Consider the following 10,797-nt stretch of genomic DNA (forward strand, 5'->3'; position numbering starts at 1 on the left):
ATATATATTTATGTATATATGTGTGTGTTTTTGTAGTTATATATTTGTGTTAATATTGATTATTATTTAATTTACCTTTTTTGTTATATTATTTTATTTACTTTTGTTGGGTGTTATGTTGGTTTAGTTTCATTTACTTTTGCACAATTCCTGCAATATTCTTTTCTACTCTAGGCACAAGGCCCGAAATTTTGGGGGAGGGGCCAGTCGATTAGATCTACCCCAGTACGCAACTGGTACTTAATTTATCGACTCCGAAAGGTTGAAAGACAAAGTCGGAGTCGGCGGAATTTGAACTCAGAACGTAAAGATATACGAAATACCGCTAAGCGTTTCTGCCAGTTCGCCACCTTCCAATTTCTGCTTAAGTAAGGAATTACTATGTTATTGTCTATGTTTCGGAGGTTGAATAAAACAGTACCAGTGGTATGCTGGTGTTCATGAAGTGGTGTGTTCTCTAATGAAGGATGTGTAATCTTGTGTCTCAGATAGAAACCGACATTCTGAATTTTCTGTTTCACTCATGTTCTCCGTTCGGATCTTCGCTTATGTCTTCCATATCTAAGGGGCATTGCCTTTAATTTAGTAATTTACACTATTTCTTTCTCTCTCGTTTCTTCTGTGTACACACAGATACACGCACACACACACACACACACACACGCACACACACACACACACACACACACACACATACCCGCGCACATGCATACAGAGGGGTGTCATTCTGTCTGCTTCTCTATTTCGCATTCTATCTGCCTGACTCACACACAGGCTTACACCTACTATCCTTTCACATATTTATTTATACACACATACACACACACACACACTGAACTGCTAAAAAAAATCAAGGTAATTCTTTGTTGGGCAGGGGGGGTCATTCAGAAAGTCACGTGGGTTGCAGTTTTCCTGACTAGTTTCGAAGCTCACTCGTGGACCATCTACGTTTGTAGGTTTTATTGGTTGCACCGTCTTAATGACTTACATGTAGCAAAACAAACTGGAGCATCAACAGTTGTCTTGGGTGTAGATACGCCTCAGTACCAATAATAAAACAGTTACACAACAATAAATATTAAATTAATAATCTGTTAACTTCATCGCTTCAGTAATCCCGTTTTACTTTCTCGCAGCTACATCAATATAACACTTAATCTCTCAGAAACTCACAAAAAAACAAAATGGCTTTCTGACATTTTTTTTCGTTCTATTTCATAGGAAACTTCAGACAATTTGGCTGAATGAATAAATAAGCATTCAATATATTTACGTTGTATTTTCCTCCGTGATGTCTCCCTGGGGGAAGAAGCTGCCAAATGATTGATGAATCGATCTATGATAATCTGTTGTACAATGAATGAAAGTAATCAAGACTAAAACGATGGCGATTTAAGTAAAATTATTCGTTCGAAACATCTGGAACAAAAGCACAAACTCCCAGAGTAGTTCACGTGATGTAGACGACGTAAGATATAGATCGATGAATTGTGTTGAGTCGCTGTAACCCGATGGCCTGGCATGGCCTGATAGCCGAGATATCGATCAGAAAACTTCGTGGGTCAATGATTAAATTTTTGTTACCAATGGTTGTGCGGAAGATATTGATGAAGATGGTAGTGGTGGTGTTGGTGATGGCGATGATGTTGGTGTTGGTGGTAGTGGTGGTTGCGGTGGGAGTAATGAAGATATTGAAAGTGTTTCTTTTTTTTTATTGGCGGTGGTGATGGTAGTAGTACTGATGATGATACTGGTAGTATTGTATGTTGTAGTGATGGTAATGGTGGTGTTGGTAGTAGTGATGATGGTGGCGGTGTACTGGCGGTGGTGAGGGTGATGGGCTAATGGTGGTAATTGTACTAAACTGACGTGTTAGTAAGTATGAACAACACATTAAGTTGGTGAGTCATCTCCTAAGACTTCATCTTCGTATACGATATATCTAGAGAAATATATATATATATATATATATATATATATATATATATATATATATATATATATATATTATATACACATACACGAAGGGGTGCTGAAAAGATCCTGGTTTTAAGGATATCACGAATGGCCTGGTTGGCGCCCCAACCTTTCGAGTTCTTTTAAAGGGATTAGAGAAACTGAAGGACCGCTGCCATAGGTGTGTGAATCTGAGAGGGGGAATATGTTGAATAAATTCACAACTAACTGATCGTCCTGTATTTTTCTTTTACCCAAAACCAGAAACCTTTGAGCACCTCCTCGTACATATCAAAATATATAGATATAAGTTCATATAAGATTCTATACTGCATTCCTGGACTCTCTCGGGGCTTTGATGAATGAGGGTTCAATATGCCACAGCTGATCTGTGAAAAACGATAAACACTCTGCGACCTCCGAAATACAGGTTAAAAGCCGAAGACTTCCAGTAACATCTACCCATCCCCGTCGCTTCTTACCTTGTTACCACTGGATTTATGAAGAGAGTGTGATGGGGTTGGTGCTGGTGCCCTGAGTTGCTGAACAACCTGCATGAAGATTATTAATATAGAGGATATGGTCTGTGCACAAACAGTCCCGTTCTCTCGTCCTTCAAACTTGTACAGATCTGGTGCAACAAGGGCCGCAAAGCCAGTAGATAGAATGCAGGATTTGTATGGAGTTATCTTCTTTTAGTTGAGCAGCTAAAGACAAGAATGGCCTCATCTGCCTTGTATCCGTTGGGGGTGCCTGTGAGTAACATCCTGGAAGCAATTTCGTAGCATTCTAATTATCCCAAAGCGGGGACCTTGGCAAGTGCTACCTTTTCCATACGATCCTATTAGAAACAGCCGTCACTTCTTTTCATGGTTGGATTCACAAGTGCGATCAACTGAGACTCAACGTATAATCTAATCTTCTTGTTCTTGGTTCTTGGTGTATCTCTTGGTCTTGTTCCGGTTTGCTCGGCTTGAAGAATCCGTTTGGCGATTCTGGTTATTTCCGGCACCATTCTACTCACAGGTCCACAGTACGGGAGATGTGTCCTTTCAATGCAGAAAATTAGCCTCTTGACCTGAAGCGACTTCCTGATCTTCGCGTTACGTACCATATCGAGTTAACGTTATTCCACAGATTCTTTTGGATATCTGGAGTAATATTACTCGATAGTGTCGTACTCTGTCGGCCATTATACGATTTATACCAAACGAATTATACACTAAAACGTGGGGATTTGGACTAGGTGCTAAAAATAGCAGCAAAATCACCCTGAAATCCCATCCTGATGTAATAAAAACGAAAGGTACGTTAACTACCCTATTCTTACGCGCATCAATATATAGACTATATGAGGTTAGTATTCAGTGTTATCTCCTTACAATACAACGGCTTCCTTACGTCCTTACAAACACGCAAACACGCACACATACACGCACATACGCACATTCTTGCTGTTCATATAAAACACTTCTCCGCACGCGAACCGTTAAATATTAAACGAAAGTGGCAGTCACTTTTGCCTCGAAAGTCTGGCCTATAACCGTATTTACGTTGTCGTTCTATTGATTTATTGAAGTATCGTTCATCAATTATCTTTGGTCTCCGTATTGCTGTCACAGATGTAATGCTATTCATGGAACGGTTTAAACGCTGGTGTCGTCAGTGTTGCTGGATGTCGTTAACATGCAAACTACAGCAGTATATAATTCGATATTGAACAGCAGAAAATCAAATATGATAGCGACGTACTCCAAACCAATCAGCTGCCGTAGTTTCAATTTGCAATGTTACCCTGTTGTTGCACTTGTTCTTTACTTATTGACTTTTCTCGTTGATGTTCAGATATTTTGTAGACATGGAAACCAATCCAAAATAATTTTGCACATAAGCACAAGGCCTCCAATGTTTCAATGATTGTGCAAAGGGGAGAAGTCGATTAAATCGATTTTCTGTTCTTTACAGGATTTTTATATCGATCTCGTTGGGATCTGAATTCAATGAAACAACGCACTATTTTTTCAGGCATTCAAGCAATTTCATCACCCAACGATTTTAATAATAATAATAATAATAATAATAATAATAATAATAATAATAATAATTTCAAATTTTTCCACAAGGGCAGCTTGGGGGAGGTGGGGATGATTTGATGACATTGACCCCAGTGTTCAGCTGGTATTTATTTATCGACCCCAAATGAGAATCACAAGATCTTGTGGTGCCTCCACATAAAAACTAATCATCCTATTGAAGTAAGATGACAAGATATGATTATAGGGATAAAATAAATCCAAAGTGTAAGGTCATAGACTTTGCAATTCCCTACGATAGCAAAGTCGACACCAAAGAAAAAAAAATTGTGGTATATCAGGATCTAGCCAGAGAGAACCTGAAAGGATGAAAGACAAAAAGTGAACCTCGACGGAATTTGAACTCAGAACGTAGCGATGGGTAAAATACCGTTAAGCATTACGTCCAGCGTGCAAACGACTCTGCCAGCTTGCCGGCTTCCGTAGCAATGATAATAATAATAATAATAATAATAATAATAGTGATAATAATGATAGTGATAATAATAATAATAATAATAATAATAATAATAATAATAATAATAATAATAACAAAATACAAAGACCTGGAAATAGAGATAACTCGAATGTGGAATCTAAAAACAGAAACAATTCCTATCATAGTAGGTGCCTTAGGTATAATAAAAAAATATTCAGACAAATACATAACAAAAACACCAGGACTTACAAATATATATAACATACAGAAAATTGCACTACTGGGTACTGCACACATTCTACGCAAAACACTTTCAATACAGTAAACATAAGAGCACCACAGCAAACCACAGCACATACCCAAGGCGCACAGAGCTGCGCTCGGTAGTGAAGTGAAAGCACGTTATAAAAATAAAACTACTGAATAATAATAATAATAATAATAATAATAATAATTCCAACCTTATGAGGCCGAACTAAACTGAGAAAAACAATGCATTTAATACAAATTCATATGTATGCACCGGATTACACTCGACAGAAATTAAGGTATCGAAATTATTTCATTGATTAGACAGAACAGTTAAATTTTAAATGCTGAAATTCCAAGGACATCGCAGTATATAATGTTTGAAATCTCTTAAAATCATAATTGATCTTGCATCTTAATGAGAAAGCTGATTCTCCAGTGTTGTGAAAAGTTCAGAGTTGTTAGGTGTGATTGATGAGGCGATAATTCTTAATTAGTTTACAAGATTATCACCATTAAGTTTTGTCCTGCAGGGTTACTTGGATTAATTGAATATCGAGAAAAATTGATCGTTATAAAAATAGTGATGAAGTCATTCACTGCTTGATTACTAAAAATTGACATCTTTCATTATGTATTTAGCATTCATAAATTCTCAAATACACAAACTATGAAATTTGGATATAACATACTCGAATTATATGAGAATTAAAACAAGCAAGAGTTCATTGGCTAACATCAAAAATCACACCACGCCTTTTATTTGTAGCTTGTGTTCATAATTTTGAAAATCTTGAAATTTCATTTGAAACTAATTTCAATCACTGAAACCTTTTGAAGTTTATTTAACCGTCTGTTTTGGTTTTCTGTTGTTTTAGGGTTGGATTATGTATCCGGCAGTTTTACCAGACACAATAAGGAGACATGCAGCATTAAGTCAAAGTCACTTATGTTGGTAAGAAACGATTCGTCTTTTATAATTTCTTCATTATGTTGCTAATAATATCGCCAACCATGCCAAACCCCAGAAACGTGTTTGATTTTCTTATTCTTTGAATGGAATAGCTGTAACAATCACGAACTTTTGTTTCAGATAGTAATTCACAGGGGCTAAACATAGAGGGAACAAAGGGTTAAATTCGATTCCATCGACCCCAGTGCGTAACGGGTACCTATTTAATCGACCCCGAAAGGGTGAAAGGCAAAGTCGACCTCGGCGGATTTTGAACTCAGAACGTAACGGCAGACGAAACACCGCTAAGTACGTGTGTGCGCGCGTGCATGTGTGTGTCTCTACATTTCTATGCATCTATTTATCTGTTTATCCCTCTATTCATTTATCTGTCTCTCTCTGCCTCTCTCTTTCTCTCTATCATTAATCCAACTTTGTACAATTTGACTAATCTTTATTCTATTATCGAGAGACAATTCTGAAGAAATTGCATTCTAACAAAACCACATGCAACAAAACACACACACACACACACACACAAAGACACACAAGCACATCCAAACACAAAGACACAGAATTACCACTTCTCTTCTTTCTCCATTTCCTCCAATTGTATTAGACACATACACACACACACACACACACACACATATTTACATACATACGCGCAATCTCACACACATACACCTACGGCATCACACGTACCCCTACCCGACTCTGAGCTTCCATTCCGTCCTTACACCCTCCGCCATAAGTCCACGGTCTCATTCCTGGTATTTTGTCTCTCTTCCATAATTACAACTGGAACACCTTCAAGACTAACCACATGATACACACATATATATATCACATATATACACGTGCATACACACAAGACTAAAACATACATACACACATACATACATGCAAGCACGCACATGTATGCACACACATGCATACATATGTATACCAACATATAACGCACACATGCACATACATGCATATGTATGTACATATGCATACTCATATGGCATACACATACGTACACATATATACACAAGTATGCACACATACGTACACAAGTACAGATACATGCACGTGACGTACTCATATACACACATTTGTATACATGCGTACACATATCTGCACATACGCATTCACACATTCACACATAAGTAAACATACATACACACGAACATACACACGTGTTCACATAGACACACTCCAAAGGAGACAAGAAACATGTAGCACAAATGTTAGTTTTTTTTCCTCGATAATAGAAAAGAGACTTCGATTTTTCATCATCTTTTCATAAGAATACCATAGCAGACATACTGGAAGTACAAACAAACGTACACACACACACATACATACATACATACATACATACATACATACACACATGCATACATGCATGTATAAATACATACATGCATACGAACACACATATATACACACACCAAACGCATAGGCGCTCACACATTGACTAAATGTGTTTGTGAGTGTGCGTGCGCGTGTGTTTGTGTGTCAGTGTGTGCATGTGTGTGTGTGTGATAGTATGTACGCATGTATATATATATATATATATATATATATATATATATATATATATATATATATATATATGAATAATACATACATGTATATATATGTCTGTATGTACTATGTATGTATGTATATATATATGTATGTATGTATGTATGTATGTATGTATACAGAGTTTCATTATTGCAATTCTACATTTTGACCATTTCTTTTAGACGGAATATTCTTCATGTCCATATTCCTTATTTATTCTATTGTCGGACATAATACAAAGAAAATAATTTTTGGAAAGTAATTTACACAGCTACGGCCTCTGGGCTTTCCGTTTCTTCTTTATTGTAAAATGAGCTTGCTCTCATTTATTCTCAGACTTTCTCATATCACACGAGACTTCACAAAGTAGCCATCATGAATAATTCATTGGTTATTGAAATAAACCAAAGAATCTAAGATGTTTTCCTCTACTCCCACTTAAGGACTACTTCTTGCATGAAACTAGTCAGAGTCCTGTATGTGAATGGTTGTGTGATGGTCATTAATATGGAAATATTTCACTTATTATCTATAAAGAATTCTCTCTTTATTTGTTGATTTATATCGCACAATACATTTTATACAATCATACATATGCAATATCTTGTTTCTTTGTTCGAAGTTAAAGGCTTACTTCATCTATGCTCACATTTTCTTGCTGCGCATGTACAGAAGAAAAGAATTGATGAAAAGGAGCGAAGACCTTCGTCGGAGAATTCAACGATTAAGTCGACGCTAGACATGTGCAATAGTTTCATATTCATTGGTCATTAATGGCTCGGTAATCGTGGCACTCCGTCGGTTACGAAGACGAGGGTTCCAGTTGATCCGATCAACGGAACAACTTGCTGCTCATGAAATTAATGTTCAAGTGGCTGAGCACTCCACAGACATGTGTACCCTTAACGTAGTTCTCGGGGGAGATTCAGCGTGACACTGAGTGGGACAAGGCTGGCCCCTTTGAAATACAGGTACAACAGGAACAGGAGGAAAGGGTGAGAGAAAGTTGTGGTGAAATAGTACAGTAAGATTCGCCACCCGCCCCCTGCCGGAGCCTCGTGGAGCTTTAGGTGTTTTCGCTCAATATACATTCACAACGCCCGGTCTGGGGATCGAAACTACGATCCTACGACCGCGAGACCACTCCCTAACCGCTGGGCCATTGCGCCTCCACCCTGTATACGTAGTTATGTGTATATACGTATACACGTGTGTGAAGAATGAGTTCTTTTCACATATAACTAATTTCAAATTTGTATTTCCAATCATTTCATCTTTTAGTTCTGAAATACATAGAATTATTTATATTGCATTGCGTACGTCCCTCTCTGTCTGTCTCTCTCTCCTTGTCTTACCCCACCCTCTCGCTCTCTCTCTTTCCATATGTGTATGTATGTATGTATGTATGTATGTATGTATATACGTACGATCCATAGACATATTGTACACATTTCTATTTTCCCAATGAATTTATGTAAAAAATACTCAATCATTATTATTATTATCATTATTATTATTATTATTATTATTATTATTATTATTATTATTATTATTATTATTATTATTATTATCATTATCATTATTATTATTGATGATGATGATGACGATGATGATGATGATAATAATAATAATAATAATATTACTCTTATTATTGTTGTTGCTGTTGCTGTTGGTGGTGGTGGTGGTGGTGTTATATCTATTATTGATGATAATGGTATCATGTTATCCATTCAATCATATATTTTTCGAAAGATGTTCCATTCCTCCTTCCGTAGTTCAGTCTGTCTCCATCCGTTTATTATGTGTAATCACGTCTTATCTATCCATCTATCTATCCATCTATCTACCTATCTAGCTATCTGTCTGTCTGTCTGTCTGTCTGTTTATTTATCTATCTATCTGTCTATCTATTTATAAATATATAAATGTATGCATTTTGGCATGTATGTATATATCAGCCAATACATTCTTCTCGTCCATTCGTCTTTCTATCTAACTTTCATTCTTATCTATCTATCTATCTATCTATCTATCTATCTATCTATCTACCTATCTATCTATCCGTCTGTCTGTCTGTCTGTCTGTCAATCTATCTATCTACCTACGCTTCTTTCTCACAAAACCTTTCCCTCCTCCCCCTCCTCTTCTTCCTCCTCTTCTTCCTCCTCCCGTTTCGATTCATCATACCCGCAGCAGCTTTCTATTCCCTACCGTACAAACCCCATACCGACTCACTTCCCTTCATTGCTTGAAACCAAAAATTGAAGAAATCTAAAACTGCAAACAGATGGAATGGTTATTCCTTTATCTGCCAACATAAGTGATTTGATGAAAGATTTTTACAATTACTATAGAAAATAACACATGCCTTTCATACTTTCATACATATATAGGTTTTTCCATCGAATACCCGATGCTATATTATTATTATTATTATTATTATTATTATTATTATTATTATTATTATTATTATTATTATTCATTTCATTTCGTAATCGTATCTCGTCAAAATGGTGGTAGAGGAAGAGAAAAAAAAAAAACTTTAGAAATATTAAAGTATTGATTTTTGATGTAGCCATGATGTGTGCGCGCGCGAGAGTTTGCGTTTGTGTGTGTGTGCGTGTGTGTGTGTGTGTGTGTGTGTGTGTGTGTGTGTGTGTGTGTACATATATATGGATACGTATGCATGTACATATACTCAGACTCACACACACACATACTCATGTTTCTGCATATATATATAAGTATGTATATATGTGAATGTATTAGCCATTGTGTATCTGTGTGTGTGTGTGCATGTGTGTGAGTACGTGTGCTTGTTTGTGTGTGTGTGTGTGTGTGTGTGTGCGTGTGGTTGGGAAAAGGTTTCTTTGAGACGCCATTTATTGTCGCTTCTCTTCCTGAAAAAGGAAGCCATACAAATGGTAGATATTGTTACATATAGATATATACCAGCCTACATTTTACTTCACATCGAATTTAACTATGCACGTATAGATCATTACACACACACACAAACTCACACACACGCACACACACAAATACACACACACATACACACACACAAGCATATATAAACGCCTGAACACGTAATTGTTTGTGTGTGCATGTATACATATATGTGTGTGTGTGTCTGCTTATGCATATACTTATGAAAGTATGTATGTATATACAATATATATATGTGTGTGTGAGTGAGTGTGTGTGTGTGTGCGCGCGTGCGTGTATCTGTGTACATTCGAAGACGGTTCTAAAGATTGACAATGTAATTCACAATGAATTGGTCAGTTTTACAGTGATCTTGATTCACACCATCATAAACTGGACATATATACTGTCACTAGAAATATACTGCAGCCTTCATCAGGTGTCCTGGTAGAAATTTGAACCCAAACCTGGGTTCTCATCCCTAAGGTATTTTTGCTGATGTTCTAATTACTACTACTACTACTACTATTATTATTATTATTATTATTATTATTATTATTATTATTATTATTATACCAGAATAATCAATATTTATAAGACGTTTAGTGGATATTAGTTACCGTTTTATTAATTTATTAATGTTT

The 10,797-nt window shown here is 36.4% G+C and overlaps 1 long non-coding RNA gene across 1 annotated transcript in view; it reads left to right on the forward strand.

Moving 5' to 3' along the window:
* The window catches only part of LOC128250607 (uncharacterized), a 122,256-nt gene that overhangs the window by 90,086 nt on the left and 21,373 nt on the right, over positions 1 to 10,797 (forward strand). The window contains exon 2 of the long non-coding RNA XR_008266635.1: positions 5,595 to 5,671. This is a non-coding gene — a long non-coding RNA (uncharacterized LOC128250607). The remainder of the gene's footprint in view (positions 1 to 5,594; positions 5,672 to 10,797) is intronic.

Source organism: Octopus bimaculoides, chromosome 23, assembly GCF_001194135.2.
Source record: "Octopus bimaculoides isolate UCB-OBI-ISO-001 chromosome 23, ASM119413v2, whole genome shotgun sequence".
NCBI classification, from domain to species: domain Eukaryota; kingdom Metazoa; phylum Mollusca; class Cephalopoda; order Octopoda; family Octopodidae; genus Octopus; species Octopus bimaculoides.